This window comes from Macaca nemestrina, chromosome 15, assembly GCF_043159975.1.
Source record: "Macaca nemestrina isolate mMacNem1 chromosome 15, mMacNem.hap1, whole genome shotgun sequence".
Taxonomy (NCBI): domain Eukaryota; kingdom Metazoa; phylum Chordata; class Mammalia; order Primates; family Cercopithecidae; genus Macaca; species Macaca nemestrina.
Window position 1 is genome coordinate 45,492,843 of NC_092139.1, and position 22,585 is coordinate 45,515,427.

General features: G+C 40.3%; 1 long non-coding RNA gene and 1 pseudogene across 1 annotated transcript in view; one reads left to right on the forward strand and one right to left on the reverse strand.

Annotated features, from left to right (window-relative positions):
* The window catches only part of LOC105481512 (uncharacterized), an 80,649-nt gene that overhangs the window by 23,981 nt on the left and 34,083 nt on the right, over nt 1-22,585 (reverse strand). The window lies entirely within an intron of this gene.
* On the forward strand, nt 4,486-4,709 carry LOC112426625 (anaphase-promoting complex subunit 13 pseudogene; annotated as a pseudogene).

The window sequence follows — 22,585 nt, forward strand, 5'->3', positions numbered from 1 at the left end:
GGAGACAGAAAGGGGGTGGTGAGAGGGGGTGTTGCAGGGTCATGGTATGTCATTTCTACCATCCTGTCTGTAGACATTTAATGCAGAATTGCGCTTTTCTCATAGTAACTTTTTTGCTGATATTTTGTATTCATTGAGCAAAAGCTCAAGTGGGGAACAACAGACAGACCAGGTAATTCTCAGGTTTCTGAGTGAGGGGGCTCAAACCAAATGACTTGGATACTCCCCTAGTACCTTGTTGCCTCTCCCCCTAAAAGATACACCGGCCTTTGGGCCTGCCTAAAGCTCCATTACACAGGCTGTATTTAGCAATCATAACTTTATATCATTACTGTGTAGACCGGAATATGCCACTTTGGCATAAGGATTATTTTGAGCCAAAGGCAATTAAGAAAAAGAAGATACAAGGAAAGCTGTCTTCACTCCCCTTATCTGCTTAAAAGCAGGACATGAATTTACAAAAGTGTGCTTCCTCCCCTTTCTACCAGGAAAGACAAAGTTTGATCCCCAAAGACAACTATAGATGCTTACCAGCCTGGAGGTGGCACCAGAGGAGTCTACAGAACAAACTTTACTAGTTGGTCTTTACCTACCACTCGTTTCCCATATATTTGCCTTCCCACAATCTGCCACTGTTAGAGACTCAAGGTCCTTTTCTTTTGTCTTGTCACTTCTTTAAAAATGTATTATTCTTCGTTGAAGATGTCATATAGACTGAGGTTCTAAGCCATCTCATGAGAGTTACTCAATACCTGGGTATGTTCCGTGTATATATGAAATAAACGTTCAAAACCTGTTTTGCTGTTGTTGTTAATTCGTCTTTTGTTTTAGAGGCCCACAGCTAAGAACTCAGAAGGATAGAAGGAAAATTATTTTTCCTCCACTACAAATGTAATGGCTAATAGTACTGGTCATTACATTTTTTCTTGTGTCCCAGGCACCTTGACATTCTTACAAGAGCTCCAGAAGATAGTTGCTAGTATCAGTCCATTTTAGAGATGCAGAGACTGAACACTTAGATATTTTGCCTCAGGCCTTACAGATTGCATTTGAACCGAAGCTCTTAACATCCTGTATTTTTCCCCATTGTTTGTTTTTATTTATTTATTTTATTATGCTTTATGTTCTAGGGTACATGTGCACAACGTGCAGGTTTGTTACATATGTATATATGTGCCATGTTGGTGTGCTGCACCCATTAACTTGTCATTTACACTAGGTATATCTCCTAACGTCCTTTGTTAATCAACCCCATCCACCCGAAAATTGCCAATTTTTACCAAGGTAAGCACTTTAACCATGATGACAGGTAAAGTTTCTTGAGCACGATACCAAAGGTACAAGGCACCAAACTCTGTTCTAAATGCTCACATACCTCCTGTGTTACTATATGCCATACAACAGATGAGAAAACAGAGACACTGAGATTCAGGGAAGGTCCCAAGGTTATAGAATTGCCCATGAGGGAAGTTGCCTGGCTCCAGTGCCTATGTTCCCAATCATTACACTATGCTGCATCTTAAATGCTATTTCATTTAATTTGCTGCTTTTAAGACTTGAACCATCATCAGAATCACCAGGGAGGCTTATTAAACATATTCCAGGACCCCATCCTTATGGGTGTTGATTCAGCAGGTCTGGGATGAAGCTGGGAATCTGCATTTCTACAAGTGCCCAGATTTTGCAGAAGCTGCTGGTCCAGTGACCACACTTGGAGGAGCAGTCATTTCATCTTCACAGGACTCCTGCACGGAAGATGCTATTACTTCCTCATTTTAAAGGGGGGCTTAAAGATCACCTTATCTGCACAATGCTTGGCACATGGTAGGTGGAAATCAATGCAGTTTGCATAAAGCAAGGAAATGATTTGCCCAAGATCTCGTAGCTTAATGACACTGTGAATATTTAAATATCTACTTTTATTTCAGACAAAAAAACTTTTAAGAACAGTCCACGGAGTCAAGGCTTTCAAATTCTCTACTTCCCACAAGGTCTAGAATAGCTTCCTGACTACAATGAGCAAACAGGAATTGTGTTAAGTTAAAGTGAAATTAGAACATCGCCCAAGAGTTAAGATTCAAGTAGTTATATTAGATTAGAAAATACTTGTTGTTTTCTTCAAGTGCCTGTTTTTCCTTCATCTATCAAAATTTAGTTTGTCACTACAGATTGCCTTTGCATATATTTTAACAGACAGAAGTAATATTTTTCATTTAGACTAACCCTGGAGGCCAGATAAAATGTATAACAGTTTCTTGTTCATTCTTGCTTAACTTGAACAATATACTAATGTGATCAATATCTAGTTCCACTTTCCTCGTTAGTAACAATAAAATATTGCCATCCAGTTATGGTTCCTCAGAGTAACTAAAAGCATTTAAAAAAATGTTTCACTTTGATCACCCTCATGTGTAAAAATTAAGTAGACATTTCTGGAAAATGAAAAGAAATTAATGCACCAAGGTGGGAAATGGAACCCCACCATTACAGGGGCTCTGAGTTCATACAACTTACAAAGTTTTAGGGCCTTTGCATCCCTCGGAAGTTGAGCTAAGCTCTGATGTTCTCAATAATGGATTCACGGAAAATACAGTTTTGTACATTTTCTATCCAAAACTGACCCCAACACCTTCCTTATCTTTCTTTGCTTGACCATTCCCCCAAGACCAAGGGCACAGGGATTGGTGCTGCCTTCACTTCCTTTCCATCACCCTCATCTTCACACCCCACAAGCTGCCCTGCACTCAAGCTGCACCACCGCAGAAGCGGATGCTGTTGGTGAGCTCCCAGGTCCTGAGGCTCTTTACTGGCTCTCTGTGCCCATCTCTTTGATTCTGCCTGCTATGCTTCCATAGTTTCAACCTGAGAGCTGCCTCTGAGACTCAGTATTCTTTCCTCCCAATGCTTGGAAATACGTATCACCCTGGGTTGCCTATAGTCAATGACTGACTGGTACCAAAGGATAAAAGCCCAGTTGACTCGACTTCAAACAAAATCAAAGAAAGCTTATGTCCAGCCTCTGTCATCATCACATTCATTCCACCCACTGCCCCCTCACTCCTAGTAGAAACAAAGTCTTCAGGCCAGGCACGGTGGCTCATGCCTGTAATCCCAACACTGTGGGAGAGATCCCCATCCGAGGTGGGTGGATCATTTGAGGTCAGGAGTTGGAGACCAGCCAAGCCAACATGGTGGAAACCCCATCTCTACTAAAAAATACAAAAATTAGCCGGGCATGGTGGTGCGTGCCTGTAGTCCCAACTACTTGGGAGGCTGAGGCAGGAGAATTGCTTGAACCCAGAAGGCAGAGGTCGCAGTGAGCCGAGATTGTGCCACTGCCCTCCAGTTTATCTCCCTCCAAGTACTTATATGTGTCCTGTGACACAAATGATTGAAGGTATGAGATGGAAAGGCAAAAAAAAAAAAAAAAAAAGAGGAAGTCAGGGCTGGGCATGGTGGCTCATGCCTGTAATCCCAGCACTTTGGGAGGCCAAGAAGCGTGGATCACCTGAGGTCAGGAGTTCGAGACCAGCCTGGCCAATATGGCGAAACCTCCCAAGTAGCTGGGACTACAGGCACCCACCACCACGCCTGACTAATTCTTTGTATTTTTAGTAGAGACAGAGTTTCAATGTGTTAGCCAGGATGATCTGGATCTCCTGACCTCGTGATCCACCTGCCTCGGCCTCCCTAAGTGCTGGGATTGCAGGCGTGAGCCACTGCACCCAGTGGGCACAGTGCTTTTAAGCATATGGTTGATCAATATGGTGGCAGTGTTGTTACTTACTTTTTTTAATAGTTGAATAATATTCCATTTGTGTGGCTATATCACACTGAAAAAGTCAATTTATAAATTGGTGGACATTTGGGTTGTTTCCACTTTTGGTGGTGCAATAAACATTTATGTACACATTTTCATGTGGACATATGTTTTCAATTCACTTGGATTTATACCTAGGAGTGGAATTGTTATGTCATATAAAAACTGTATGTTTGAGTTTTGAGGAACTGTCAAACTGTGTTTCTCACCCTGGATAATCCCAATTGGCCAATTTTCATGTTCACTGATTCTTCTGCCAGGTCAAATTTGCTGTTGAGCCTCTCCAGTCAATATTTCATTTCAATTATTGAACTTCCCAACTCAAGAATTTTTTGAATTCTTTCTATAATCCTATCTCTATTTAATGAAACATAGCATGAACCCGGATGGCGGAGGTTGCAGTGAGCTGAGATCGTACCACTGCATACCAGCCTGGGTGACAGACTGAGACTCTGTTTAAAATAAATGAATAAATAAATAAAAGAAAGAAGAAAAGAAACGAGGTCTTCTCCAGACTTTCCCTCCATGTGAGCAAATGAGTTCACCTACTTGCAGGGATCTGGGAGAAGAGTGTGTGAGTCATGTGATGCTGAGGGTATGGTCCAGAGGAAGCTGGCACAGCGGTGCAGCAGGTGCAGATCTGACAAAGTTAAAGCTCCAGGAGAATGAACAGTGAGGTACAAAGAGATGGAAGAATCTTGGATTTGATTGACAACGCTTGGTGAGAAGACAGGCTGCCATAGGAGGATGTTGCAGTTCCACTGAATGAGTTTCCTAAACCTGAACAAGACAATGTTGGCACCCAGAATCTTCCAAAGAGCAAGAAATGAAGTGGACAGACTTAACCTTACAACACCTCCATGAGAACGTTCCCCTCATTGAAAACTGACACTTGGCTCCTTTCTCATGCATGGATTTTAAAAAAAATACATAGATACAAATGTTTTATTTCAATCTCCTAATTCAAATCTTTGAGTAATAAATCAACACTAAAATATGTATACTTATTTAGTTAGTGGCAGCTATGTGCAGCATGAAAATATTTACAGAATGAAAAGCTGAGATTTCTCAGGAGTGTGGAATATTTGGCTCTATAAATCTAAAACTCTTCATTGAGTAGCTTGTAATTGGATATGATTGGTTAAACATTTGCCTTTAACTCTGATTTTGCTTTACTGTCAAAGTTTATCTCCTCCCAAGTACTTATATGTGTCCTGTGACACAAATGATTGAAGGTATGAGCTGGAAAGGCAAAAAAAAAAAAAAAACAGGAAGCCAGGGCTGGGCGTGGTGGCTCACACCTGTAATCCCAGCACTTTGGGAGGCCAAGGAGGGTGGATCACCTGAGGTCAGGAGTTCGAGACCAGCCTGACCAATATGGCGAAACCCTGTCTCTAATAAAAATACAAAAAATTAGCCAGGCATGGTGTGTGGGAGTGGGGGGGCTATAATCTCAGCTACTTGGGAGGCTAAGGCGTGAGAATTGCTTGAACCTGGGAGGTGGAAGTTGCAGTGAACAGAGATCGTGCCACTGCACTCTAGCCTGGGTGACAGAGCAAGACTCTGTCAAAAAAAAAAAAAAAAAAAGAAGAGGAAGCCAGAAGCCAGACATAGGAGTGTTACAGTGTTATTAACATTTCATATTATAGAACTTGCCCATGGACCAAGTAATCTGGCTCCAATGCCTGTGTCTCTAATCATTACACTATGCTGCATCTTAAATGCCATCTCATTTAATTTTGTACTTCTCAGACTTGAACCTGCAGCAGAACCACCAGGAGGGCTTATTAAACATAAACCCTTAGCGAACAGCATTCTGAGTGGGTTTAGCCTATAGATGTTATGGACATGTAGATATCCCATTCACTGATTACTGGCATTCCTCGGATTCTTCATGGTATTTTCAAATGTTGGATAAATCTGTGAATTAAAAAATTATCTGACAGTTACGCCTGTTCTCCCTACAATGTCCATTGGTGCTGCTGGAAAGCATGTCTGGCTAGGTAGACTGCTAGTTTTATCCATTAATGGCATTTCTTATTTTCTCAAAGCCCTTTCAGATAAAACCAAACCACCATGCAATCAGTATTTACTTATATATTTGTATAAGAACCTGTATTTTGCAAAACACATCTGTGTATATTTATCTCCTGAAATTACTTGCCTCTGTTAATCAGTGTCTTTCATGTTCTCTATCCAGATTGTAAACTCTGGGAAGAAGCCATGGCTTATATTTCTGTATCCCTTATTTAAAAACTAAAAACACTGAATAATTGAAATCTCTTCTCAAAACAAACAAACACTGAACTGTAATTTGTGCTCCAGAGCTCCTTGTGTGACCAAGCTGAGGCTGGCATTTGCCCTGAAAGCACAGTCTTGCTTGCCCTCTCCTCCTTCCATGTCCTGCTTGCTCCACTCCCTTACTGACTTCTCTTGGGAGCAATGCTCTGATAAATTACCTGCCCATGTAGGCTCACCTTAGGGCCTGCTTCTAGAGAGCTAAACCTTAGACAGTCTCTCTTGAGTGACAGTCTCTCCTGAGTGCCCACCTTTCCATTCCCAAAGTTACTATCTTGGTTCACTCCTTATGGCATAAGCAATCCTCCTAGCCGGTGTGCCCCTTCCATCTAGCGTACTGTCAGACAACCTCCTAATGCATGTCCCTGATCACACCACTTCTCCAGTCAAAATCAAGCAATAGTTGCTCATTTGCTGTGGAATTTGGGAAAGACTCCTTGGCCTGGAATTTAAAGCCTTCCATACCATAACTCCAAAACTCCAATCTAGCTACTTTTTTTTTTTTTTTTTTGAGACAGAGTCTCGCTCTGTCACCAGTTGGAGTGCAGTGGCACCATCTCGGCTCACTGCAACCTCTGCCTCCTGCATTCAAGCAATTCTCCTGCCTCAGCCTCCCGAGTAGCTGGGACTACAAGTACGCGCCACCACGCCAGCTAGCTTTTGTATTTTTAGTAGAGACAGGGTTTCACCATGTTGGCCAGGATGGTCTCGATCTCTTGGCCTTGTGAACCACCCACCTCAGCCTCCCAAAGTGCTGGGATTACAGGCTTGAGCCACCACACCCGGCCCAAGCTACCAATTTTTAATCATTGCGCATAAGTTCCTAATATCACATGGAACTCAACTCTGACAAATTCCCGCCCTACCTTCCCTGTTCCTCTGCTCAAAACTTTTCTTTTATCTGGACTGTCCTCCCACTTTATTTAAGTAGGAAAACCCAGCCTGTCAATCAAATCTCTGTTCAAGTGTCTTTTCTATCATGAATACTTTATTGATTCTCTCTTTTATTAGTGTCCTATTGCTGCCATAACAAATTACTAGAAACTTAGTGGCTTAAAACAACACATATTTGTCTCACAATTTTGTATGTTAGAAATTCAGGCAGGCTTGGCTTGGTCCTCTGCTTGGGATCTCACAGAAGACAAATGGAAAAGTTGTTGCCAGACTAGCTCTTGTCTCTTGGGGATAAATCTACTTTAAAGCTCCTTTGATTAGTTGGTAGAATTCATTTCCTTCCCGTTGTAGTACTGAGGTCCCTGAGCCCTCTATCATCAAATCTAGTTGTTCTGAAGCCTCAATTCTCTTTGACTTCCTCTCTGTTGCATCCTATCTGCCTCCAGCTGGGAATGTTCTCTGTTAGATTAAGCCCACCCAGATAATTCAGCATAAGCTCCCCCATCTCAAGGCCTATAGCCTTAATCACATCTGCAAAACCTCTTTTGCCATGTCACATAACATATTCATGGGCTACATGATTTAGGATGTGGATATCTTTGAGGGGCCATTATGCCTACCACGTATCCCCCACTATAGAGATGATCTCATTCTACTCTGAAATCCTATGGCCCGTCATATCTCCTTTCTAGTAATTTTATTTACATATAAAGTAGGAACAGCTCACTTCAATAGTGCTATGTGTCAGGCACTCTTTTTCTTTTTTTTATACTTTAAGTTCTATGGCACATGTGCTCAGTGTGCAGGTTTGTTACATATGTACACATGTGTCATGTTGGTTTGCTGCACCCATTAATCCATCATTTACATTAGGTATTTCTCCTAATGCTATCCCTCCCCCGTCCCACCACTCCATGACAGGCCCGGATGTGTGATATTCCCTGCCCTGTGTCCAAGTGTTTTCATTGTTCAATTCCCACCTATGAGTGAGAATATGTGGTGTTTGGTTTTCTGTCCTTGCAATAGTTTGCTCAGAATGATGGTTTCCAGCTTCATCCATGTCCCTTCAAAAGATATGAACTCATCCTTTTTTATGGCTTCATAGTATTCCATGATGTATATGGTGCCAGGTATTCTATTAAGCATTTTACATATACTACCTCACTTAATCTTCATAACAATCCTAGGTGGTCAGAGTTAGTACTGTTACTACTTCCATTTTATGGATGAGAAAACTGCAACAGAAAGTTTTGTATCTTATATGTTAATAAATGGTAGGACCAGGTATGATAAAGATGATGCCATGTTTAACTAAATTGTTCAATTTTATTTCCATTTGCCAGAGGAAGATTTTATTTCCAACTTCCCTTTGTCAGTCACGTGACTGATTCTGGCCAATGGAATGTGGCCAGAAGTGATGAAGGTCAATTATCTGGCCTAACCCCTGCTTTCTGCAGCATGGTTTTTTATGCATGCTCTCTCTCTCGCTCTCTCTCGGAGCAAATGGCACCAAGATGGAGAAGCCATACCATGAAAGGAGACTGGACCTCTGAGTCACCTCTTTGAGCAGAGAAAGTCGGGAGATCCTCCTTACTCACACTGAACAGTGGCATGTGGGTGAAATCACACCGTGCTGAGTTCCTGGAACTTCAGGAATATTTGGTACAGCAAAGATGATACTTTGATTAACACGCCAAACTCCAAGCTTAGAAAATCTGGATGTACAGCGTGTGTTCTTAATTGCAATGTTATTTTTTCTCTTCCTCCTTCCTTTTCTGAGTAATACTACTTCTAAGATTGCTGAATAAATCCAGCATTCATGGGGATAACATAAGTGTGGTAATTATAATGCATTTGTAGCATACCTTGTATTGTGGTGACTCAGACACTTGTATTTTCGGTCTAGGAGGCTGAGGTCTAGGTGTCATTTTCCTTTCCACCTCCTGCTATATTCAGCGCATTGTTTAACATACAGGAAGTAAACACTTGCTGAATTCAATGTAGAAAATTGGAGTTTTCAAATAAATTAGTTATTAAAATATATTTCAAGAAAAATATTCAGTGTACTAAAAAAAAAAGTTAACCTCTTTAAAACATTAAGAACGCAACCTATTGACACTGAACGTACACACGCTGAAGGTTTCTTACCTGTCTGTTGACACCTGTCAGGTGGTAACTCCTTGTAACAAGTTTATTAAGAAAAAACTATGTTACATTAGAAATATCAAAATGCATTAAAGACCTGTGATAAAGTGGCTCACTTAAGGGTAGCTGTGATTATTTCACCCCAATGTCCTCTCCAAACAGTGAAATAAAAAATGTCTCTTTCTCTAACACTCAAGGTCAAAACAGAGGGAGGCCTTTTTTCTCTACCATGACAACATTCAAATAGAACATGTATCACTTTGGACTTTAAATCAATTTGCATATTATCTGGTAAGATTTATTTGGCAGGAAAATCAGAGGAGACAAGTAGGATTGCTGAACTAATTCCACTCAAACGTCCCTGACTTAAAACTACAGATTCTCAGAAGGACCAAGAAATGGACATAAAACTAAAGTAACAAAAATGCAAACTGTTTATTACAATACCAAATGTCAAAATGCTGGCATAAATATATCCTGGAATTAGCCTCAAAGTAATATGCTTCTAAAAGGATTATAAAATCTCTAAAATAAAAAGGAAAATCTAGCTTTTTTTTTTTTTTTTTTTTTGGACTAAGCTCTCTTTCTGTTGTCCTGGAATGTAAAACTCTTTTACAATTATATTTATAAAATATGTTTGCATGCAAATATCTTATGAATATGTTTATAATTGATTGTTTATATTTATAAATGTACATGCTATAACAGATTGCCAAGTTATAAAGATTTGCATAGATGTTTGTCTATCATGATGATGATGAATGCTTTTGTCTCCAGCCTTCGCCGCTTCCCTGAGGTCTAGATCCAAATTTTCACTTTGCAGAGGACCTCTCCCAGCTATCTTGGAGAGTATATTAGATTCCAATAGTCCTAAATCAATTTCATCTTTTTCTCTCCAAAATGTACTCTTCTAAAGACAGTCCTGATCTGGTCGATAGTACTGTCATCTATCAACCACCATGAGCAGACTGATCTTAACAAGATCTCTAGAAGTTGCCCTCTGATCTCCTTTATCCTACACTCAAATAGTTGCCAGAGCCTGTAGAATCTACCTCAAAAATGTCTCTTCAAACTGTTCACTCATCCCTTCAGAAACTTCTTGTCGAGTGAGTACTAGGTCGCTGTCCTTGGGGTGTTTATGTGCAGATTACATGATAGTGAGAAAAGCCAGGAAAAAAAAAAAAAGAACAGGAAAGGAAAAAAGAAACAAGGAAGAAAAGAGAAAGGAAGGAAGGAAGAAGGAAAGAAAAGGCAGGAGAGAGGGAGGAAGGAAGGAAATTGGGAAAGGAGATGGGATTATTCAGATATATGCTATGAAAGAAATTAAACAGTGATATAATGGCGTCTAGCAAGGTAAGTGGAATCTACATCAGAAAGGAAAGAGAAGACAGGCCCCTCTGAATGGATGATGTCTGAACTGAGACCAGAGTGATGAAAACAAGCAGAAGTTAATTTCTTTAAAACATTAAGAAAGCATCCTATTGACATCAAATATACACATGCTGAAGAGATGTGTACAATAAAATAGCCATAGGATACAGAGTAGGAGAGAGTTCTAGGCAGGGGGGAAAAGACTCAGAGGAGGGCATGGCTCAGTGAGTTCAGGGAACAGGAAAATCAGTGGGGATGGAGGACAGTGGCAAAGAAAGAGAGAGGTATAGGATGACTCCAAAGAAGCAGGCAAAGCCAGTGCATGGGCAGCCTTCCATTTTATCTCTGTTACCAGGAGAATCACTCAGAGTTTTAAGCGGGGAGCAGTATGGTATGAATTATCTTTTTTTCCAAGAATGATTCTGGCTGCTGTCTGGATAATGGATTTATATGGGAAACAAGAGTGAGAACAGGAGAAAGTGGGAAGCTATTGTGCCCAACAAGCCTAGGAATGGTATTGGCTTAGACTAGAATTGCTGCAGCAGATGTGATGAAACATTGTCAGATTTGGAAAATTCCTGTATGGAGAGCTGACAGTACCTGCTAATGCAATCATGTGTGGGGAGGAGGGAGAGCACATGGAGGGTGTTGAAAGAGAAATAAAAAGATCAAAGATGGCTTCTTCACTGGGGGCCAGAGTGAATGTTCTCTCTCATCCCCCGCTTTGGTTGAGGTTCTCTTTGACTCTATCCTGGACAAAATCCCGTTAGTGTCCTGGTTTCCATTTCTTTCCGTCTCTTATTCTCCCTGCTATTTCCTGTTCAAAACTGTCCTCCTGATTATCCTGTAAGTCTCAGAATCATTTCCCTGGAAAACTAGATCAGTCAAGCTCTAGTTAGGAAAAAAGAATCTACACTAAGTATCGTCGGAGAGGATTTAATAAAAGAAACTTTTGTAACCAGATTAGAAAGCAGAAAGAGCACAAAGGGGGCACTGAGCTAAAACCAGATATCAGCAGTTTCAAGGTTATTGCCAATTCTAAGGTTGAGGTAATTCAGAGAATTAATATCTGAAGAATGCAGTTACTACCCTAAAGGCTGAGATAAACACAGGGAAAAGTGAGGAGCTCCTTACCCTGGAGGTTGAAGAGGCTCCTAAATTTCCTTGATTCCAGCCTTATTGTTTCCTAAACCCATCAGTTTTTTTTTTAGAACCAAGTCACCTTTGCACATGTCATTTACTCTATTTGAAATTTCACTCCCCTTACCCAGGAAAAAGCTCTGAAAAGCCACCCTCAATTTCTCCAAGCAAAGTAAATCACACCCTCTTCTTTGACAGCTTTGTGCTTCCACAGCTCTATGTCAACATGTATCATATTGGATTGTCATGTATCTATTTATGGAGCTGTCTTACCCACAGGTCCATGATTTCTTGCAGATAAGAATTATGTCCTGACAACTTCTCAGTGCTCTTCTGGAGATGTTTGCTGAATCAATAAACATCAATCATCTCTGCTGTCTGTGGCACCTCACCTTCAACAGACTAGCCTGGGCATAGTGACTGAGCAGGTTTCAAGACCACCTGAAGGCTATGCTTAGACTAGTTCACCATCATTTCTGTTTCAATCTGTTGGCCAACACAAATCACAAGGCCAGACAAACCTCAGTAGTATCCACCAGCAAGCTACAGGATTTATATTGATATTTAGACAACTTTTTGTGGTTCAAATTGGAGTACAAGATTAAATACTACTCGCCTCAACATTTATACAAAACAGATACACAGTAAATGGTGGCCACTTTACATGTATGACACCTCTATTGCTCAATTTTTGTGGCATTGAAGAAAAACACTCCTAAACTTAGTGATTAGCCCAGCATTCTATGGATTGACAATTTTGGCTGGGCTCAGTGGGGTGGTGGTTCTTCTGGTCTCGCACTGCTCACTCATGCTTCTCTAGTCAGCTGTGGGTGGGTCGGGGCTGGCTAGTCTAGGGTAGCCCACCTCTGCTCCATGTGGCACCTCACCTTCAACAGGCTAGCCTGGGCATAGTGACTGCACAGGCATCAAGACCACCTGAAGGTTATGCTTAGACTAGTTCACCATCATTTCTGTTGCGATCTTTTGGCCAACACAAATCACAAGGCCAGACCAAACTCAAGAGATGGGGAAATAGATTATATCTTTTGACTGGAGGAGATTCAGTACTGATAATGGTATGCCAGTTTCAAGCCTTGGCTTCAAGAAGATGTACACACATCTGCTTGCTTGCTCTTGAAACTTTGCTGCCACCATAACTGAAAGGCTGGACTAATCTGTGAGGAGACAAGTGAACACATGGAAGAGAGTCCAGTTGTCACAGCTGAGGTCATCCCAGACTAGTCTACAGCCTGCCAGCCCTTAAACATGAAGGAGAATGCAGCAAAGACCAGCAGAGTTGCTGCCCCACCCACTGCTAACCTGAGACACGAGTGAGCTGAGCCAAGAACAGAAGAGTAATAATAAATTCACTGAGTCTGGGGATGGTTTGTTATGTGTCAATAACTAACTGATAGAACGAGTTTATTATCATCCTGCTATAATACTAGCCTCTATCTTGACCCAAAGCAATTTTTGAGGGTTTTTTTTTCATTTATTGTTGAAGATGTTTCCTTGAGTCACCTCTCATTGGTACATGTTTTCTTCCTCCTCCTCTTCCTCCTCCTTCTTCTTCTTCTTGCTCTTCTTCCTCTTCTTCTTCTCCTTGTCCTTCTCCCCCTTCATTTTTTTTTTTTTTGACAGAGTCTCACTCTGTTGCCCAGGCTAGAGTGCAGTGGTACAATCTTGGCTTACTGCAACCTCCATCTCTGAGGTTCAAGAGATTCTCCTGCTTCAGCCTCCCATGTAGCCGGGATTATAGGCACCCACTACCATGCCCGGCCAGTTTTTGTATTTTAGTAGAGATGGGGTTTTGCCATGTTGACCAGGCTGGTCTTGAACTCCTGACTTCAAGTGATCCCCCTGCTTCAGCCTCCCAAAGTGCTGGGATTACAGGTGTGAGCCACGGTGCCTGGCCAGTTTCTTTCTTTCCTTCTCAGTCTTCCAATATCCAGTGGCAAATTTTTGCATTCATGACTGGGACCATAAATACATACGGCCAATGGCCAGGGTCAGTTATGTTACCTGTCTTCAGCAGAGTGAGTGGATAGAGCACAGCCTCCACAATCAGACAAATTCAGGTTTAATCCTGGTTCTGACACTGACAGCCAATGTATTTTTCGTCAAATTTTTAATCCTTCTGATTCTTGGTTTCCTTATCTGTAAGATGAAGATAATGATGCAAACCTATGATCCCCACATAATGCTGTCCTGGTTGTGTACTGTATCATTTCAAATTCCACCAACTGTTGTTCTTCAGTATATAACCTGCATGGCTGGTCATGGTAGTTTGGGGTTGTGGTAATGGTAGTTAGGTCGTTTGAGTAAATATGAGATGGCGTGTACACAATAGGTACTTAATAATAGTAGTTCTTCTTACCTCCATCTACAAACTTCCAAACAGAATGTTAAAACCTGCAACAACTGACACTCCAGGCTCTAACCTAGGGGTTGGCAAATTATGGCTTATGCATCAAATCTGGCCCAGAGTCTGTTCTTGTAAATATAGTTTTGTTGGAACACAGCCATACCCATTGTCGCTGGCTGCCATTTCTCCAGTGGCAGGGCTGAGTCATTATAAAGAGCCCATTTAGGTCCACAAAACCCAAAATATTTATGAATATTTACAGAAAATGTTTGCAGACCCATCTCTAATGTCCTGTGCCTTAAACTTTTATTGTACATAAGAATCACCTGGAGAGCTTGTCTAAAATGCAGATTCTAGGTCCTCACCTAGCAGAGATTCTGAATCAGTACATCTGGGTGAGGCCTGAGATTCTGATTTACAACAAGCACCCAAGTAAAGCTGACATTGCAGGTTTAGGGACCACACTTTAATTAGCACTGTTTTTTAACCATCTGAAGTAACTTAATTACATTAAATCCTTATTTTTTAAATGGCAAGGTATTAATCAATTGAAAACCCATACAAACACACTGAACTCACTCTGTGAAAAAGCTTAAAGTTGTGCTACAGGAATTGACTAAATAATGACTGCAGGTCATTTTAAGTACTATGTGCCTCATAGATAATTCATGTTTATTTACAGGAGGAAAAAGTTAATCTAGGCCAAGGACAGTAACCACCAGCCAACATGAGAAACCAAAACACAAAAGCAAAATAAAGACTATATATTAGACTTTAATAATCAGCCTGTGTACGAAATGAAAAATCCATCTCAAGGTTTTCTTAAATTACAAGGTTTTGCTTCTCCTAATTGTGCCATTTGTCTTATTCCCTCTAAAATATCTAATAGTGGTATACTCAGTGACAACCACATTCTCCATGGCTCAGAATAATTTATATTTTCCCCACTAATAACAGATTGCAGATGCTCTCTTGACAGGCTTTAAGATTTCAGACTGATTGCTAACCAAGCTGCTTGCTTAAGACATACTAGGTCAGATCTGTTGCAATCCAATTAATAATATTTTAAAATCATCCTACAATGAGCTTCTAGAAATTATTACAATTAAGCTGGTTGTTAAGCACTTGCCCTTCCTTGGTCCCTAATTTAATTTCCTTCAGTGATTTCTTCCTTCTACCTATCTTTCTACTTCAATGCTTAAAATAAAAAGAGCAAATCACTTCCTTCTAAAATTGTATTTATATACCCTCATTTTATCTTGATCATTTAGATCATCCTCCTTTTATTAGTAGAAAAATGACCTGAATATTATTTCGAGACTATTTTAAATATGGAATGAGCCTCAGAGAGACAGAAACTCTTAAAAGGCTACGAGAGAGTTAACAGTTACATCTATGTCTGGTCCAAAGATATAAAGTTAAAAGAATATGCTAGCTTCTGTAATATGGGACCTGAGAGGGGAGATGTGGAACAAAAACCTCACACACTCCATGTACAGATTCAAAGATTTATGAGCTGTTGCAAGTAAACACACACCCATACACTCTAACGGAATTGCCTTTAGATCTCATAATGTGCTCCTGAAATAAATCCTCTATGCCAACTGGAGTGTTAGAATGAAGAAAAGAGAAATCTGGCTTACATCCAGGTTCCACCTTTCTCTGTCTTTTTTTTCTTCTTCTTCTTTTCTCCCTCCTTTCTCTAAGCTTCCTTTTTTCCTCCCTTCCTTCCTCCCTTTCTTCTTTCCTTCCTTCTATGAAAGTTGATCAGATGAAATTGGGTCATTCTTGTCACAGTCAACTAAAGCAGAGTCAAGAAGCCAGGGAGGAAAAGCACTCAGGGCACATAACATTGCTCTAAGACTGTAATTCTGTGCAATCTTGGCTGCTAAAACTGCCTACTGTAACCTGAAACCAGTTTTATCTAATGGCTTCTGAAACAAGTGGCTGCAACACAAAGACTACTTTTACCTACCAGAGTCACTCACCAATCAGAACTTTCCAGCTACCCCCAGATTTTACCCGTGCTAATGAACTTTCTCAAAGAAGCATACGTAGTGTTTCTCCTTTTCATAATATAATATTTCCAACCTCCTCTTTGTTCTGCAGACACACCAAAGACCACCAACCAGGTCTGTGTATATGACCTGAATTTCAATTATTTCTTTCCAAATAAAACATTAAATTTAGAAATTCACTTCTACTAAATACATATTTTATTTTGCCTTTGATCCTTCCTTCCTTCCTTCCTTCCTTCCTTCCTTCCTTCCTTCCTTCCTTCTTTCCTTCCTTCCTCCCTCCCTCCCCCTTCCTCTCTCTCTTTTATCCTTCCTTCCTCCCTCCTTCCCTCTCCCCCTCCCTCCCTTTCTCTTTCCTTCCTTCCTTCTTTTCTTTCTTTTGCTACAGCTAACTCATTGGATTTTTTTGAGGATTAAATCAATTAAATTTAATAAAAATGTCATGGTAAATGCTTGATAAGTATTAATTATTATTATTATTATTATTACCTTGGTGATTATAAAACAGAATGCTGTTCATTAATCCCTTTTTCCTTGGCATTTGCTGTGGTGTAAATATTTCTGCCCCTGCTAAGTTCATATGTTGAAATCCTAATCCCCAAGGTGATGAAATGAGGGGGTGGGGCCTTTGGGGAGTGATTAGACCACAAGAGAAGAGTTCTCACGATGTGATTCATGCCCTTATAAAAGGGGCCCAAAAGAGCTCATTTGCCCCTTCTGCCAAGTGAGGACACAACAAGAAGTTAGAACCTGACCATGCTGACACCTTGATCTTGGACTTCCCAGCCTCCAGGACTATGAGAAATAAATTTCCACTGTTTATAAGCCACTTCGTTTATGGTATTTTGCTATAGCAGCCTAAGGGACTAAACATTTATCTGACCATTATGTAGAACCCATTTCTTATTGACTATAATCTGTCTGTCCTGGACATCTACGTTTATATTCTTTTCATAATGCAAATAGAGTTTGGTTTGATGTATGATCCAGCTTTTTGGAATCATCTCCCAAATAAATATTTGCCTTTGAATTCTTGCCTCAAGGTCTGCTTTTGGGAGCTCTCAGACTAAGATATATATTTAATGTTGAGAATGTTAAATTGAAGGAAACATGGATAAACCTAAAATTCATAGCAGACTGCCTAGGAAATAGAAGAGAATCTAGTGGAATGAAACAAACATTGCTTAACTCTGAGAAGCAGGACTTGAAGGCAAGAATGGGCTTGTTCAATAGGTCTCTTTGGGCAGGGAAAGGTGGGGTGGTGTCCATCTTGATCTTACTCATGGTTCTGAAATGTAAATTAGCCACCAGAGGTCACAGTGAGTGAAACATATCAAGACGTTTCTTAGAGCACTCGTGGTACTATTTTCCAGTTTAAAACAACAAAATAAAAACAACAAAAAAAGCAGTGGATGTGAATAGGAAATTCACAAAAGCAAAATGAGATGAATTAATTTATAGAAGTTATGAAAAATACATAAACTTATTATAAATTTAAATGCCTTTAAAAATGAAAGCCCAGTTCTCTTACTGGGAGTATTGAAAATTACAAAATCAGACTGACCCTCACACTGAAAACAATTTAAGATGCTAGCTAAAATATGAATAACATATTTTTAGATGCATGCTGAGTGAATAAGTAAGTGTGGACTTCTCAGGGGCCAAACACCAACTGAAAATAGTATAACAGACAGGCCAGCAGACAGTCAAGGCCAACTTCAGGCTAAGGAGATTTGAAAAGTCCAAGGGAATTTGAGATTTGGTGTCTCTCGAAATCTAGTTGTGGGATGGAGTTGACTGGGATCGGGAGACAAAGCCAGAGCTTACACACATACAATGTGATCCACATAGGGCTATGCTCAGAGCAAAGATAAATGGGCTGGGGGACTGTGTGGGGAAGTTGCCTTTACTGTCTATCCTCCACAAATTCTCCAATGCTTCACACCACATGGATCAGTAAGAAAAGTGGATCATGAAACCTTAGCATTGGGTGAGTCACAACTTGTTCCTTTCATAAATCTGCAATCTGATTACTATTACCTGTATGGTCTGAAAAACCTCAAGCTAAGAACTTAGCTTAAGGCTGTATTTTTGGGGTTAGATTAGCTTTACTAAATAAACCCTGGAGGCCAGGAGTTTGAGACCAGACTGAGCAACATAGTGAGAACCTATCTCTAAAAAACAAACAAACAAACAAACAAACAAAAAACGAAATAGCCAGATGCAGTGGTATACTCCTGTAGTTCCAGCTACTTGGGATGCTGAAGCAGGAATATTGCGTGAGCCCCAAAATTTGAGGTTGCAGCAATCGATGATTGGGCCACTGCACTCCAGCTTGGGTCACAGAGTGAGACTTGTCTCTACAAAAAAATATTAATTAAAAAAAAACCCCTGAAATATCAGTGGCTTAACAGAATTCACATTTATTTATTGCTTTCACCACATTCAATGCCACAGGTTGGAAACTGGAGGTGAGGAGTCCCCTCTATCTTCATTACACAGCTCATAAGGCTTCCCTGAGCATCTGCATCTACCCGTCAGTCAGGGGAAAAAGGAGTGTGTGGGGATGTCAGAGGTAATGTGTTAGAGTGTTAAAAATGGCCTCCCGTGAATGTTGTCCCCCTGTCCCCATGACCCCTTGCAATATTACTTTGAAGAGGTGGAGTCTACTTTCCCATGCCTTGAATCTGGGTTGAACTTATGACTAGCATGGGCCAATAGGATGTGGTGGAAGCAACATTACAGAACTTCTCTCTCAAGCCGTAAGTGGACTGGCAGCATCTACATTTTCCCCGTTGGGCTCAACCACCATGTTGTAAGGATGTCCAGGCAATCCTGCTGGAGAAAGAGGCCAGGTAGAGGCCAGAGGTATGGGTCATCACATAGAGAGACAGGTCACAAAGAGGAGAACAACAGCGTCCCAGCTCACACTGAGCACCAAAGATCCCATATATGGAAGAGATTATCTTGGGCTTTCCAGCTCCAGCAAGTTTATAACATAATGCAGACATATGAGGAGCTCAGACAGGACCAGCAAAGTCTGACTCAGTCAACTGACTGTTGAAATAAATAAACCTATTTTTATTTTAGGGCACCAGGTCTTGGGGGTTGCTTGTGACACAGCAAAAGAGAACTGAAATGGGTGTTCATTTGGTAGTAAGGATTTTATATTCCATGTTTGGAAGTAGGTCATCACTCCATTCCACTCATATTTCATTGTTGAGAACTCACGCACAAGGCCACACTCAACCCCAAGAGAGGCTGGGAAATATAGTCTAGCTATGCATCCAGGATGAAGAAGGAAATGTTTTGGTGGACACCCGTTTCTACTACAGAAGTGTTCCTCATTTGTTAGTTCCTACACTCTAAGAATAGGCAGAAACAGATAGTGTCTGAGGGAATTTACCTTACTCCAGACTTCAAAGAATTATCATAAAGCTCCAAATAAAGAAGAGGGAGACATAACTCTAACTATTATAGCTATTTCAAAAGAACATAGGAGGATGTTATCCCCCTAAAATTCAAAATAAGCCAGTTCCCATAAAGATGATGTTTCAACACTGACTCAACAGTAATAGGAAATCTGAGTGGCTTTATAACCACTAAAGATAAGGAATCAACACTTTAAAGCTTCTCTGCAATGAAAATATCAGATCCTAACAGATTTGTGGACAAGTTCTAACAAACATTAGGACAATTCGATATGATTCATACTCTTCTAGAGAATAGCAAAGGAAAGAATATTTCCCAACAGTTTATGAGGTTAACATAGTCATGACACAAGAACCAAACAAGATTCAGGAAATGGAAATTTACGGGAAATTCTTACCCATGAACATAAGTATACAATCCTGAAAGAAAAATTCAACAAATTGAATTGAGCAATGTACAAAAAGGATGTATCACAACCAATTTATATTTGTCCCAAGAATGTGATGCTGGTTTAAAAAGTTATATATATACATAATATACATATAACTTTTAATATATATTAAATATATAAATCTATTACATACAAATAATAAAATTTACTGTATTCTGTATTAACAAGTTAAGAGTCTGGTTTCCAGTCTGACATGTAAGGAACTTGGAAGTCATCACTCTGTCCAAACAATACATAACAAGTTAAACTAAAATCAATTATTTCCATCAGAGAATTTAGGTCACAAGGTAAACTGCTGCCCTAAAAATTGGACAGACAGACAGCTGGATACAGAGAATCAAAACTTAATAAAGCAGAGATTCACAGGTTGAAAACTCTCTGTGAGCACCAGCATTGGAGCAAGAAAATCTGGACTGTAAGTGATGAATTGTTGGAGGCTCAGTGTGGACAAGCTGAGAGTTTAAAACTCTAGAGGGGCTAATTTGGGGGGACATGCATACTTTTGTGAGTTTTACTTCAAGTAACTCTACTAGGTTCTCATAGGAATGCCTAAAGTTCCCTCTGCTTGGGCCAGGCGCGGTGGCTCACATCCGTAATCCCAGCACTTTGGGAGGCCAAGGTGGATAGATCACCAAGTCAGGAGATCAAGACCATCCTGGCCAACATGGTAAAACCTCATCTCTACTAAAAATACAAAAATTAGCTGGGTGTAGGCTGGGCGCGGTGGCTCACACCTGTAATCCCAGTACTTTGGGAGGCTGAGACGGGTGGATCACGAGGTCAGGAGATCAAGACCATCCTGGCTAACATGGTGAAACCCCCTCTCTACTAAAAAATACAAAAAACTAGCTGGGCATAGTGGAGGGCGCCTGTAGTCCCAGCTACTCAGGAGGCTGAAGCAGGAGAATGGCATGAACCCTGGAGGCAGAGCTTGCAGTGAGCCAAGATCACGCCACTGCACTCCAGCCTGGGGGACAGAGCGAGACTCGGTCTCAAAAAAAATAAAAAATAATAAAATAAATGAATAAATAAATTAGCTGGGTGTGGTGGCATGTGCCTGTAATCCCAGTTTACTCGGGAGGCTGAGGCAAGAGATTGACTTGAACCTAGGAGGCAGAGGTTGCGGTGAGCCTAGATCATGCCACTGCACTCCAGCCTGGCAACAAAGTGAGACTCCGTTTCTAAAAAAAAAAAGAAAGAAAGAAAGAAAAAAAACTAGTTTCCTCTGCTTTCAACATGGGGATGGAAAAAATAGCCATCTTGAAATAGATCACTCTATTCTTAACAAGGTCTGCCCTCAAGATAAACTATTTTACCAAAGCCTAACCTACTGTGGTTTTACCAAAATAAAACTTACCTGAGAGAAGGAGAAAATCTAACTCCAGTCCCCTCTAGCCATCCTGTCCCAGCTAAGTAAGGGAAAAACTGAGAAGCACTTTTGGGTTCACACTCCAGGGCACAGGCTTAAAGCAGGCTGAGACCTAATCATGGGACTATAGAATCTTCTACCCTTCTCCTCTCCCCAGACTTTACCACACATCACCAAACACCTGTTTACAGCGGTTCCTTTTACCAAAAACATCACATCTGGCTATCAAGAAAAAATGACAAGGCAGACTAAAAGGTAAAAACCATAGTTTGAAGAGCTAGAATGAGCACTGAAACCAGAGTCAGTGATGGCAGGGATGTTGGAATTATTAGATCAGCAATTTTAAACAACTGTGATGATTATGTTAAGGGCTCTCATGGAAGTAGACAACATGCAAAAACAGAGGAGTAATGTAAGCAGATCGCTGGAAATTCTAGGAAAGAATAAAATGGAAATGGTGAAGATCAAAAACACTATAACAGGATTGAAGAATGACTGAATAGATTTATTGTTAGACTGGATACAACTGAGGAAAGAATTTCCAAGCTTGATGATATGTCAATATAAACATCCAAAACGGAAAAGCAAAGAAAAAAAATACCTAAAAAAGAGGACTAGAATATCCAAGAACTCTGGAGCAACTACAAAAAGCATAACAAATGTGTAATGGGAATAGCAGAAGGAGCATAAAAAGAGAAAGAAATAGAAGAAATATTTAAAGCAATAATGCCTAAGAATTTTCTTCAAATTAACGTCAGACATGAAACCACAGATTCAGGATGCTCAGAGAACACCAAGAAGGACAAATGCCCAAAACCACAGTTAAGCATGCTTATCATATTTAACCTGCAGAAAATCAAAGATAAAGAAGAAAACCTTTAAAGAAGCCAGAGGGAAAAAAACTTCTTATCTATAGAGGAACAAAGAGAAAAATAACATCTGATTTATCAGAAACCATGCAAGTAAGGAGAAATAAATGGATCAAAACGTTTAAGTGTTGAGAGAAATTAAAAAAAAAAAAAAAAAAAGCCCACCAACCTAGAATTCTGTATCCTGCGAAATTAATCATCAAAATTTAAGGAGAAATGGAGACACTCTCAAACAAGTAAAATGAGAGAATTTGTGGCCAGTAGGCCACCCTTGCAATAAATGTTAAAAAAAAAAAAAAAAAAAAAAAAAAAAAAAGGTGGCCCGGTGTAGTGGCTCACGTCTGTAATCCCAGCACTTTGAGAGGCTGAGGCGGGTGGATCACCTTAGGTCAGGAGTCCAAGGCCATCCTGGA